This window comes from Lycorma delicatula, chromosome 8, assembly GCF_047948215.1.
Source record: "Lycorma delicatula isolate Av1 chromosome 8, ASM4794821v1, whole genome shotgun sequence".
Lineage (NCBI taxonomy): Eukaryota > Metazoa > Arthropoda > Insecta > Hemiptera > Fulgoridae > Lycorma > Lycorma delicatula.
The window spans coordinates 137,487,007-137,499,929 of record NC_134462.1 but is presented as its reverse complement, the minus strand read 5'-3'; positions in this window follow the sequence as shown (position 1 = coordinate 137,499,929).

Sequence of the window (12,923 nt, the reverse complement as noted above, 5' to 3'; positions counted from 1 at the left end):
GGGCATTGAAACTTGCCTTCAATAAATGTAATAAAATATTTACAAAAACAATAGTTAGTTACAGATTTTATTGAATGGGGGTTTAAAGTGTTTTTTGTTTTGTGTATGTATATAATTTTGTGTTGTTGTCCTTAAAAGGGGAGTTTTTATAGCTACCTGTTTATCATTATTCGAATGCTACATCGAATGTTTTACTAATGACTCGTTTAAATATGAGTTTTAATTACATATATACCATTGTTTCTAATTCATCCTCATTCGGTAAATGGTTGTTCTTCGCCATCTCGTAAACGACATACTATGCTCTTCCCATAACGTGTAGTGATTTTCCTTAACCATAGAATTTCATAAGGTTCACCGATTGTAATATCAAGAACGCTTTTTGTTTTGAAATTGATAGCAACTAGTCGCTTATTCCATTCATGAATAAATTTTTTACTTTTACCATCAGTCATGATGATGTTTCTATTACAAGAGCTCCTGTTAGAATGATTCTAGCACGGATACGAGTGGCTATTTCTACTCCCGGTTCATACGTTTGTCAACGAACAAGTAGATATAAATCGTAATTATTTTCCTTATGATAATGCTAAATTACCACACAATCGTGTTTTGACCTGCTTATCTATTACAAACACATCCGTTCAATTTTTAACAACTATTTTTCCTTATAAACAGAAAACAGAAATAAATTGTTATTTTCTCCTTTAAAACAGGAAGGTCTATCACCAATCATATCCGCTCAAGTTTGAACAACTATTTTTTCCTTATAAACAGGAAACGCTGCTTATCAACCGCATGAACATGTTTTGACATCCCTATCAACGATCACATCCGCTAGACTCCGATTAAAACAAAAAAAATTAATCTTCTCCTTATAAAACAGGAAAATACAATCAACCTACCACATCATACCAATTTGTATAAATAATGAAGTTAACTAGTACACTTCCACTAACAAAATGGATCAGTTAGCAGATGAAGCATTTGTAGTGTACTTAATTAGGCGCGATACACTTGAAATCTTTCTCCTAATATTGATGAAGTATATTATTATTTTGAATCAGTAAGTAATACGTATATGTACCAAAGAAGATCTTTTAACAAAAAAAAATATTGAATACGATAAAATATATATACCTTTACGAATATAACAATCCTTTTATCCAAAAACTCGGTCCTTTTCAGGACCAGCTTAACGTAAATGTATTTATGTTAAACACTTTCCTCACTATTTTGTAACACAATTGATAGTAGATAAATCCAGTATTATATCGTGCAACGGGCCTTGGAACCATTGCATACAATAAACGTAAATAAATATCGTTTTAAAACAATAGTTAGTTACGATTTATTGTATGGGAGTTTAAAGTGTTTTTGTTTTGTGTATGCGTGTAATTTTGTGTTGTAGTCCTTAAAAGGGATTTTTTAAAGTTAAAATTTAAAAAGAATTCGTTTCGATGAACGACAATTTTCTTTACCCTCCTCTTTTTATTTTTGTTTACGTTTCGTATTCTGGAATAAAATAAAATAAAAAAAAGCGATATGACGACCTCTTATATATCATTTGGTTTTAAGGTAATCGATATCTGAATTTTCATACGTGTCGTACGCCACCAAGAGATGTTATGTATCACCTCCACAGTGTTTAAAACAATCTACCTCATCACGGGTCCTGAAGAAATGTCTTACGTTCGTCGCTACATTAGAAGTTACCATTCTTTTTTCATTTGCAACATACACGTTTACAGCTAGTACGTTGTTCTTTCGATGAGACTTATTGAGATCGTGTTACACCTTCGCATACAAATAGATATTCGACGAATGATTTAATTTGAACGCCTTTACGTACCTTCGCCACCGTGGCATCCGGAAAATAGCACTTCTTTACTGTTAATAAGTGCAACAGCTTTATCACCGCATTCAAATTCGCAATAATATTTTCTTTCCCGCCCAAAATTGCTATCATTGAAAATTATATTCACCAATAGGTTACCACCGTTTTTATCGAAATCGTGTTCAGTTAAATCGACTACCTATGCGTAACTGTGTTTTAATTTAAAACACATAGGCGTCAGACGTTGATCATCAACACAAACGCGCACATCTTCTTCACTAACAGGAATCATGATGTTTTCAGCTCGAGTGTATCCCAAAGAATAAACTACTTCGCCCGGTTGCACTGTATTTATTTGCTACTCCCCACCAAACCTACCACGTCATACTCTTTTCTACCAATCAGAACGTCACATTCTCCTTACCCCACAACGCGGGAAAAATCATCTGAAATCCTGACAACAGCATTCTGAAATATTTTCAAAAATAGAACAATGTATTAAACACTCTCCTCACCATTTGCAACATAATTTGATAGTAGATAAATCTATTACCACATCATGTCGCGGGCCTTGAAACTTGCCTTCAATAAATGTATTTAAATATTTACAAAAACAATAGTTAGTTACAGATTTTATTGAATGTAGGTTTAAAGTGTTTTTTGTTTTGTGTATGTATGTAATTTTGTGTTGTTGTCCTTAAAAGGACAGTTTTTATAGCTACCTGTTTATCATTATTCGAATGCTACATCGAAAGTTTTACTAATGACTCGTTTAAATATCAGTTTTAATTTCATATATACGATTGTTTCTAATTCATCCTCATTCGGTAAATGGTTGTTCTGGCCATCTAGTAAACGACATACTATGCTATGCTCTTCCCATAACGTGTAGCGATTTTCCTTAACCATAGAATTTCATAAGGTTTACCGATAGTAATATCAAGAACGCTTTTTGTTTTGAAATTTGTAGCAATAAGTCGCTTATTCCATTCATGAATAAATTTTTTACTTATACCGTCAGTACAAGAGCTGCTGTTAGAATGATTCTAGCACGGATACGAGTGGCTATTTCTACTCCCGGTTCATACGCTTGTCAACGAACAAGTAGATATAAATCGTAATTATTTTCCTTATGATAATGCTAAATTACCACACAATCGTGTTTTCACCTGCTTATCTATTACACACACATCCGTTCAATTTTTAACAACTATTTTTCCGTATAAACAGAAAACAGAAAAAAATTGTTATTTTCTCCTTTAAAACAGGAAGGTCTATCACCAATCATATCCGCTCAAGTTTGAACAACTATTTTTTCCTTATAAACAGGAAACGCTGCTTATCAACCGCATGAACATGTTTTGACATCCCTATCAACGATCACATCCGCTAGACTCCGATTAAAACAAAAAAATTAATCTTTTCCTTATAAAACAGGAAAACACAATCAACCTACCACATCATACCAATTTGTATAATTAATGAAGTTAACTAGTACACTTCCACTAAAAAAATGGATCTGTTAGCAGGTGAAGAATTTGTAGTGTACGTAATTAAGCGCGATACACTTGAAATCCTTTCTCCTAATATTGATGAAGTATATGATTATTTTGTAGCAGTAAGTAATACGTATATGTACCAAAGATGATCTTTTAAGAAAAAAAAAATACGGAATACGATAAATATATATACCTTTACGAATATAACAATCCTTTTATCCAAGAAATCGGTCCTTTTCAGAAGCACCTTAACCTAAATGTATTTATGTTAAACACTTTCCTCTCCATTTGTAACACAATTGATAGTAGATCAATCCAATATTAAATCGTGACACGGGACTTGGAACCATTGCATACAATAAACGTAAATAAATATCGTTTTAAAACAATAGTTAGTTACGATTTATTGTATGGGAGTTTAAAGTGTTTTTGTATTGTGTATGCGTGTAATTTTGTGTTGTAGTCCTTAAAAGGAATTTTTTAAAGTTAAAATTTAAAAAGAACTCGTTTCGATGAACGACAGTTTACTTTACCCTCCACTTTTTATTTTTGTTTACGTTTCGTATTCTGGAATAAAATAAAATAAAAAGAAGCGATATGACGTCCTCTCATATATCGATTGGTTTTAAGGTAATCGATATCTGAATTTGCATCCGTGTCGTACGCCACCAAGAGAGGTTGGGTATCATCTCCACAGTGTTTAGAACAATCTCCCTCATCACAGGTCCTGAAGAAATGTCCTCCGTTCGTCGCTACATTAGAAGTTACCATTCTTTTTTCATTTGCAACATACACGTTTACAGCTAGTACGTTGTTCTTTCGATGAGAGTTATTGAAATCGTGTTACAACTTCGCATACAAATAGATATTCGACGAATGATTTAATTTGAACGCCTTTACGTACCTTCGCCACCGTAGAATCCGGAAAATAGCACTTCTTTACTGTCAATAAGTGCAATAGCTTTATCACCGCATTCAAGTTCGCAATAATATTTTCTTTCCCGCCAAAAATCGCTATCATTGAAAATTATATTCACCAATAGGTTACCACCGTTTTTATCGAAATCGTGTTCAGTTAAATCGACTACCTATGCGAAACTGTGTTTTAATTTAAAACACAGGCGTCAGACGTTGATCATCAACACAAACGCGCACATCTTCTTCACCAACAGGAATCATGATGTTTTCACCTCGAGTGTATCCCAAAGAATAAACTACTTCGCCGGTTGCACCGTATTTATCTGCTACTCCCCACCAAACCTACCACGTCCTACTCTCTCTACCAATCAAAACGTCACATTCTCCTTACCCCAAAACGCGGGACAAAATCATCTGAAATCCTGACAACAGCATTCTGAAATATTTTCAAAAATAGAACAATGTATTAAACACTCTCCTCACCATTTGCAACATAATTTGATAGTAGATAAATCTATTACCACATCATGTCGCGGGCATTGAAACTTGCCTTCAATAAATGTAATTAAATATTTACAAAAACAATAGTTAGTTACAGATTTTATTGAATGGGGGTTTAAAGTGTTTTTTGTTTTGTGTATGTATGTAATTTTGTGTTGTTGTCCTTAAAAGGACAGTTTTTATAGCTACCTGTTTATCATTATTCGAATGCTACATCGAAAGTTTTACTAATGACTCGTTTAAATATGAGTTTTAATTTCATATATACGATTGTTTCTAATTCATCCTCATTCGGTAAATGGTTGTTCTTCGCCATCTCGTAAACGACATACTATGCTCTTCCCATAACGTGTAGCGATTTTCCTTAACCATAGAATTTCATAAGGTTTACCGATTGTAATATCACGAACGCTTTTTGTTTTGAAATTGGTAGCAATAAGTCGCTTATTCCATTCATGAATAAATTTTTACTTATACCGTCACATGATGTTGTTTCTATTACAAGAGCTCCTGTTAGAATGATTCTAGCACGGACACGAGTGGCTATTTCTACTCCCGGTTCATACGCTTGTCAACGAACAAGTAGATATAAATCGTAATTATTTTCCTTATGATAATGCTAAATTACCACACAATCGTGTTTTGACCTGCTTATCTATTACAAACACATCCGTTCAATTTTTAACAACTATTTTTCCTTATAAACAGAAAACAGAAATAAATTGTTATTTTCTCCTTTAAAACAGGAAGGTCTATCACCAATCATATCCGCTCAAGTTTGAACAACTATTTTTTCCTTATAAACAGGAAACGCTGCTTATCAACCGCATGAACATGTTTTGACATCCCTATCAACGATCACATCCGCTAGACTCCGATTAAAACAAAAAAATTTAATCTTCTCCTTATAAAACAGGAAAATACAATCAACCTACCACATCATACCAATTTGTATAAATAATGAAGTTAACTAGTACACTTCCACTAAAAAAATGGATCTGTTAGCAGGTGAAGAATTTGTAGTGTACGTAATTAAGCGCGATATACTTGAAATCCTTTCTCCTAATATTGATGAAGTATATGATTATTTTGTAGCAGTAAGTAATACATATATGTACCAAAGAAGATCTTTTAACAAAAAAAAATATTGAATACGATAAAATATATATACCTTTACGAATATAACAATCCTTTTATCCAAGAAATCGGTCCTTTTATCCAAGAAATCGGTCCTTTTCAGGACCAGCTTAAGGTAAATGTATTTATGTTAAACACTTTCCTCACAATTTGTAACACAATTGATAGTAGATAAATCCAGTATTATATCGTGCAACGGGCCTTGGAACCATTGCATACAATAAACGTAAATAAATATCGTTTTAAAACAATAGTTAGTTACGATTTATTGTATGGGAGTTTAAAGTGTTTTTGTTTTGTGTATGCGTGTAATTTTGTGTTGTAGTCCTTAAAAGGGATTTTTTAAAGTTAAAATTAAAAAAGAATTCGTTTCGATGAACGACAATTTTCTTTACCCTCCTCTTTTTATTTTTGTTTACGTTTCGTATTCTGGAATAAAATAAAATAAAAAGAAGCGATATGACGACCTCTTATATATCATTTGGTTTTAAGGTAATCGATATCTGAATTTTCATACGTGTCGTACGCCACCAAGAGAGGTTATGTATCACCTCCAAAGTGTTTAAAACAATCTACCTCATCTCGGGTCCTGAAGAAATGTCCTCCGTTCGTCGCTACATTAGAAGTTACCATTCTTTTTTCATTTGCAACATACACATTTACAGCTAGTACGTTGTTGTTTCGATGAGACGTATTGAGATCGTGTTACACTTTCGCATACAAATAGATATTCGACGAATGATTTAATTTGAACGCCTTTACGTACCTTCGTACGTAAAGGCTTATAAAGCCTGTCCTCCCGACGTAATTCCCCTTCAGACCGTCCACTGAAGTCCTTTCGGTGCTAACTCTTTAATAGGCTAGCAGGAATACGCCACAACGGGGCACTAGCTATAAGGAGGGAGCAATGCGTCCCCTTTTCCGGAGGAGTCGCAATTGCTGGGATATTTTGTCTTACTGTAAGTTTTTTTTTAAATTTAGACCGCGTTTTTGTTTTACGCGCGACTTACCGTGTTTGACGTCTTCAAACTATATAACTCGCGAAAACCTTTCACTCGCGACCCCGGAAACGCGTCTGACGCACTATTCCGTTTATGGCTCATGCGATATGGAGGCCCCTAAGCCTGGTTTGTCGATTTTCGGCTACCGCACCGCACCATCACGGTGGTTCGTCCAGTACGGCGTGAGGCCGCTTCCTTACAACTGTCGGAGTTGGGTCCTCTCGGCAGATGTCCCGAAGATGACTGTGTTCGGACACAGCCGCTCTCCCGAACAGTCTGCGCGCCTGCGCCACCCCCACCTCGGACACGGATTGAAATCTCGCATCAGATCGGAGAGTGGCGTTCCTGACGAACCACGGAGCTCCAAAGATCGTCCGCAACGCGATGTTTTGGACGGCCTCGATCTTCTTTTGAAGCGAGGAGCTCAACACTGCCCCCCATGCCGGGTAAGCATATGTTAGAATCGGCAGTACGTACAGCCGAAAAATGAGGAGCTTAGTTGCCAGTGGGTACGGGCTGGCACTGTTCAGCACTGGGTATAGCGAGGCTCTGGCGGCCTTAGCCCTCCGGGTCGCATAATTTACATGTTCGCCGAAGGTAAGCCGCCTGTCCAACACCACCCCCAGGTACTTAACTGTTTTCTCAAAAGGGATTTTCTCCCCTGAGATTTCCAGCTCTCTGGTCGGTTTTCGTGTCTTGCATGTGAACATCACGGCCACCGATTTTTCACCGTTGACCCTGATTCTCCACATGTCGAGCCACGGTTCCACTAAGTCCAGCTGCCTTTGGAGCCTCCGGACCGCGTAATCCACATTTGCGGATTCGTAGAAATATGCCGTGTCGTCTGCGTAAAGGGCCGTTTTGACCCCTTCCGACAGCGGCATATCGTTCACGTACAAAGTGTACAAGAACGGGGAAAGTACTGCTCCTTGGGGAACCCCAGCGGCTATTTCTCTGGTAGAGGAAATCGTTTCCCCTACGCGCACGACAAAATGTCGGTCTAGCAGATATGACCGCATCAGTCTGACATAGCGGTACGGGATCGCCGATCGCGCTAGCTTATAAAGCAGCCCGCTATGCCAAACTTTGTCAAAGGCCTTGGCCACATCCAGAAAAACGGCTGCAGTCACCCGTTTCCTGTTCAGGCCTCCGACAAGGTCGTCTATTATTTTTACCAGTTGGAGGGTGGTTGAGTGACCCTCCCTGAACCCAAATTGCTCGGGCCGCACTTCTCCCTCCATGTACGCCTCAGTTTTTCGAGAAAAATCCTCTCGAACAACTTAGACAATACCGGTAACAGGGAGATTGGCCTATAATTCCGTGGGAAAAGTAAACTTTTCCCCGGTTTGGGTAAACATACGACTTTGGCCGTTTTCCAACAATTCGGGAAATATCCAACGTACAAAATGGACGTGAATATCACCGAAATTGCTGTAATCACGGAGGCCGGTATGTTCCGGAATGCACGGGCGCTGATCCCGTCGACACCCGGGGCCTTGTCGGGGCTTGTGGCCTTAATGGCTGCGGAAACTTCCGCTTCAGTGACTTGGTCAATCTCTAGAGGGGCGTCCTCCACCTGTGAGAAATAATCTGCAAGAAAGGATTCCACCTCGGTTGTGTGCTCGTCGTTCGGGGAGGGAGGGGGGTTTGGAGTGAACTGCTCCTCCAAGGTATCGGCGAATACCTCGGCCCTCTCCGCTTCCGAGTATGCAAGAAAACCTCGCTGCCCCACAACCGGATGGCGAGGCTTCTTCCCTTCTCGCAGTCTCCTGTTCAACCTGAACACCGAGGAGATGTCGTCAGAGACCGAGGTGAGGTATTCGTTCCACGAATCCTCTCGATGGCTTGTCAGCAGTTGTTTTACCCTGTCCGTTTGATTATAAAAGGCCCGCTTATCAGCGGGGGACAGGGTGATTCGATATCTCCTCCTCAGTCGTCGTTTCTCCGTTATGGCTTCGGAGATATGAGGAGGGAGGTCGTTTCGAACAACTGCTCGAGTTTTGGCCGATGAGCTGCCTGCCAGGGCCTCGGTCATTGACGACGTGACGCGCCCGACAGTGTCGTCGATTTCCTCCGGGGTGTTCAGGAGCTCAGGATTTACCGGCCTGTACTCCCGCTGGAGGGTCTCGTAGAACCTTTTCCAGTTGACTGACCTTCGGGGTATAGGCGGGGGATCTCGGCCACCCCCTGCCTGACCTAGTTCCAACAGGACAGGGGAATGGTCCGAGCTGAGGTCTTCTATCGTTTCAATCATGAATGGGAGGGTACCCCCCTTCATGACTGCGATATCCAGCACGTCAGGCCTAGATCTGCCTGAGCGATGCACGAACGTGGGCACCTCAGGGCCTACGACGACCAAGCGGCGGGCTCTCGCCCTTTCGTACAGCAATCTGCCATTCGGATTTGTCAGAATGCTGTTCCATGACACGTGTTTGGCATTGAGGTCGCCCATGAGTATCACGGGCCCATCCCAATTTTCCAGCACGGCATCCAGATCTGCGCCGGTTACCGCGTCGTTCGGCTTGCTATAAGCCGAAACCAGCCGATACACCGTGCCCAGATGCTCCACATGCACACACGTTTGCTCCATCACGTTTGTATGAAGAACAACGCGCGTATGCATGTGGCGTCTGTGGACTAAAACCGCAGTTCCACCAGAGGTGCGAGATCCGGGTCGAACTGGCCTATCCGTCCTATATGTAAAATAGTTCCGAAGGGTCAGTTGCTTGTTTGGGTTCAAGCACGTCTCAGACAACAGTATCACGTCTATCAGTAGATCCTCGGCCAGACGGCATAGTTCCTCCGTCCGGCCTACTACTGAGTTGGCGTTCCACTGCAAGAGTCTGAGGGTGGGCCTAACCATACCTTGACAGTACAGCCATGAGGCACTCTATTAAGGACTGAATACAGTCCTTGAGAGATTTTGCCTGGAGCAGGCGTGGCAAAACCATCATGATATCTGGCAGGATATCCTTCACTGTCATCTGCGACAGGAAGTCCATGCCAGTGGTCTCCAACGGGGTAGCCGGTTTCGGATTGCCGCTGGGGGTGCCTTTTGGCGCGGCCGCCCTTTTGGTGGGGCGCGGGGCCACAGGAGCCGCGGTGTTTTTAACAGCCTGCTTGGCCTTCCCAGCCGGAGCAGGCTTTGCCTTTCCCGTCGAGGAAGGCTTGGCCTTCTTCGCCGGGGCCGGCTTTGTCGCCGCCTTTTGTTTTACCACCTTCTTGGTGGTTGCCGCCGGTTTTGGCTTGGCGGGTGTTGGGGAGGTTACCTCCCCTTTTTTCACGACCGCTTTGGCCACGGGTGCCGGCACCTCCGGTTTGGGGACTGTTTTTCCCCCACCGGCAACACGGGCCCAGCTGCGGCCGTCCAAAGTCGCGGGCTTTTTAAGTCCCTTGACTTTGTTTGTCTGCTCCTTATAATAGGGGCAGCCCCTGTAATTGGCCGGATGTGGCCCCTTACAGTTGACGCATGAGGCTGGTTCCTCACGCGGCTTGACGCAGGCAGAAGTGTCGTGGTTTCCACCACACTTTACGCATTGCTGGGCCCTCTGGCAGTAATTGGACGAGTGTCCAAATTTCTGGCATCTGTGGCACTGGGGTGGCCCCCCTCGTGACACAAATGCAGTCACTGCGACCTTGCAGTAAAAAATACTGCCAAGGTCATAAATGGCCCGGGCCAAAGGGGTCCTCTTAAGGGCCACTAGGCAGGTCGGGGTTTCCCGACCGTCCCTTGTGAGGAGCTTCTTAACCGAAACCACCTCATAGCCAAGGGAGGTCAGTTCCTCCCTTACTTCCTCCGGGGCAGCCCCATAGGGGATCCCCCGTATAACCACCTTCAGCTCCCTGTCCTTCGGGAGCTGAAAGGAGTGAAAGGCGATTCCCTTCGAGTGCAGAAAACTCTGCACCGCCCGGTAATCCGCCTCGCTGCCCAGCTGCAGCCTTATCGAGAGCCCGGTGCTTTTAGCCACCAGGCGCCCCCCAATCCTCGACTTTATGTCCCTCGCCAATGCTGGCCACTCTTTCGGGCAGTCCAGCATTATCGGTGGGATTTTCTCCCGCCTGACGGTAGCAGGCTGTGATGGGGCCCCATCATCAGCCTGCGAGTTGGCGGCTGCTGCAGCCTTGCTACAGCCCGCTACGGGCTCCGCCTCCATAGGAGGCGCGGAGTCCCGGCGTTTCTGGCGCTTCCTAGCGCCAGACCCGCTTTCCTCTCCACCGTCGGACAGTTCCGTGGTGGGAGAACGGGGTGGAGGAGGCCTTATTTTTCCTTCCATTGAGGAAAATAAGGAAGAAAAATTTAAAAATTAAAATTAAAATTAAACTTAATTTACACTTCTTAATCTACACTTGCTGTAGAATAAAATCACTGACAAGAAAATCAATTAAAAAATAAAATTATTTTAAAAGTAGCACAATAGTCCTATAATAATAGGCTATTTACTTAACGTATTCACAATGACTACAAGAGTTCACTTTACATTATTAGAAATATTGAATAGTATAAAAGTAAAATTAAGAAAAGGATTATCCTTTTCTTAATGTGACTGGCCTGTAGTCCAGGTAGCTGGCCGCCCGGCTGATGTCCTAGCAGACCCTTCTCACATTGTCTGGCGACGCAGGTAGAAGAACTGTTGAACACCTGGCTGGACTGGTTACAACTGACAATTCACAGAGCACAATAAAACACAACCTTTCACTACAAGAGCCAAGGATGGAATATAAACTACTTCGCCCTGTTGCACTGTATTTATCTGCTACTCCCCACCAAACCTACCACGTCCTACTCTCTCTACCAATCAGAACGTCACATTCTCCTTACCCCACATCGCGGGACAAAATCATCTGAAATCCTGACAACAGCATTCTGAAATTTTTTCAAAAATAGAACAATGTATTAAACACTCTCCTCACCATTTGCAACATAATTTGATAGTAGATAAATCTATTACCACATCATGTCGCGGGCCTTGAAACTTGCCTTCAATAAATGTATTTAAATATTTACAAAAACAATAGTTAGTTACAGATTTTATTGAATGTAGGTTTAAAGTGTTTTTTGTTTTGTGTATGTATGTAATTTTGTGTTGTTGTCCTTAAAAGGACAGTTTTTATAGCTACCTGTTTATCATTATTCGAATGCTACATCGAAAGTTTTACCAATGACTCGTTTAAATATGAGTTTTAATTTCATATATACCATTGTTTCTAATTCATCCTCATTCGGTAAATGGTTGTTCTTCGCCATCTAGTAAACGACATACTATGCTATGCTCTTCCCATAACGTGTAGCGATTTTCCCTAACCATAGAATTTCATAAGGTTTATCGATAGTAATATCAAGAACGCTTTTTGTTTTGAAATTGGTAGCAATAAGTCGCTTATTCCATTCATGAATAAATTTTTTACTTTTACCGTCAGTACAAGAGCTGCTGTTAGAATGATTCTAGCACGGAAACGAGTGGCTATTTCTACTCCCGGTTCATACGCTTGTCAACGAACAAGTAGATATAAATCGTAATTATTTTCCTTATGATAATGCTAAGTTACCACACAATCGTGTTTTGACCTGCTTATCTATTACACACACATCCGTTCAATTTTTAACAACTATTTTTCCTTATAAACAGAAAACAGAAAAAAATTGTTATTTTCTCCTTTAAAACAGGAAGGTCTATCACCAATCACATCCGCTCAAGTTTGAACAACTATTTTTTCCTTATAAACAGGAAACGCTGCTTATCAACCGCATGAACATTTTTTGACATCCCTATCAACGATCACATCCGCTAGACTCCGATTAAAACAAAAAAATTAATCTTTTCCTTATAAAACAGGAAAATACAATCAACCTACCACATCATACCAATTTGTATAATTAATGAAGTTAACTAGTACACTTCCACTAAAAAAATGGATCTGTTAGCAGTTGAAGAATTTGTAGTGTACGTAATTAAGCGCGATACACTTGAAATCCTTTCTCCTAATATTGATGAAGTATATGATTATTTTGTAGCAGTAAGTAATACGTAT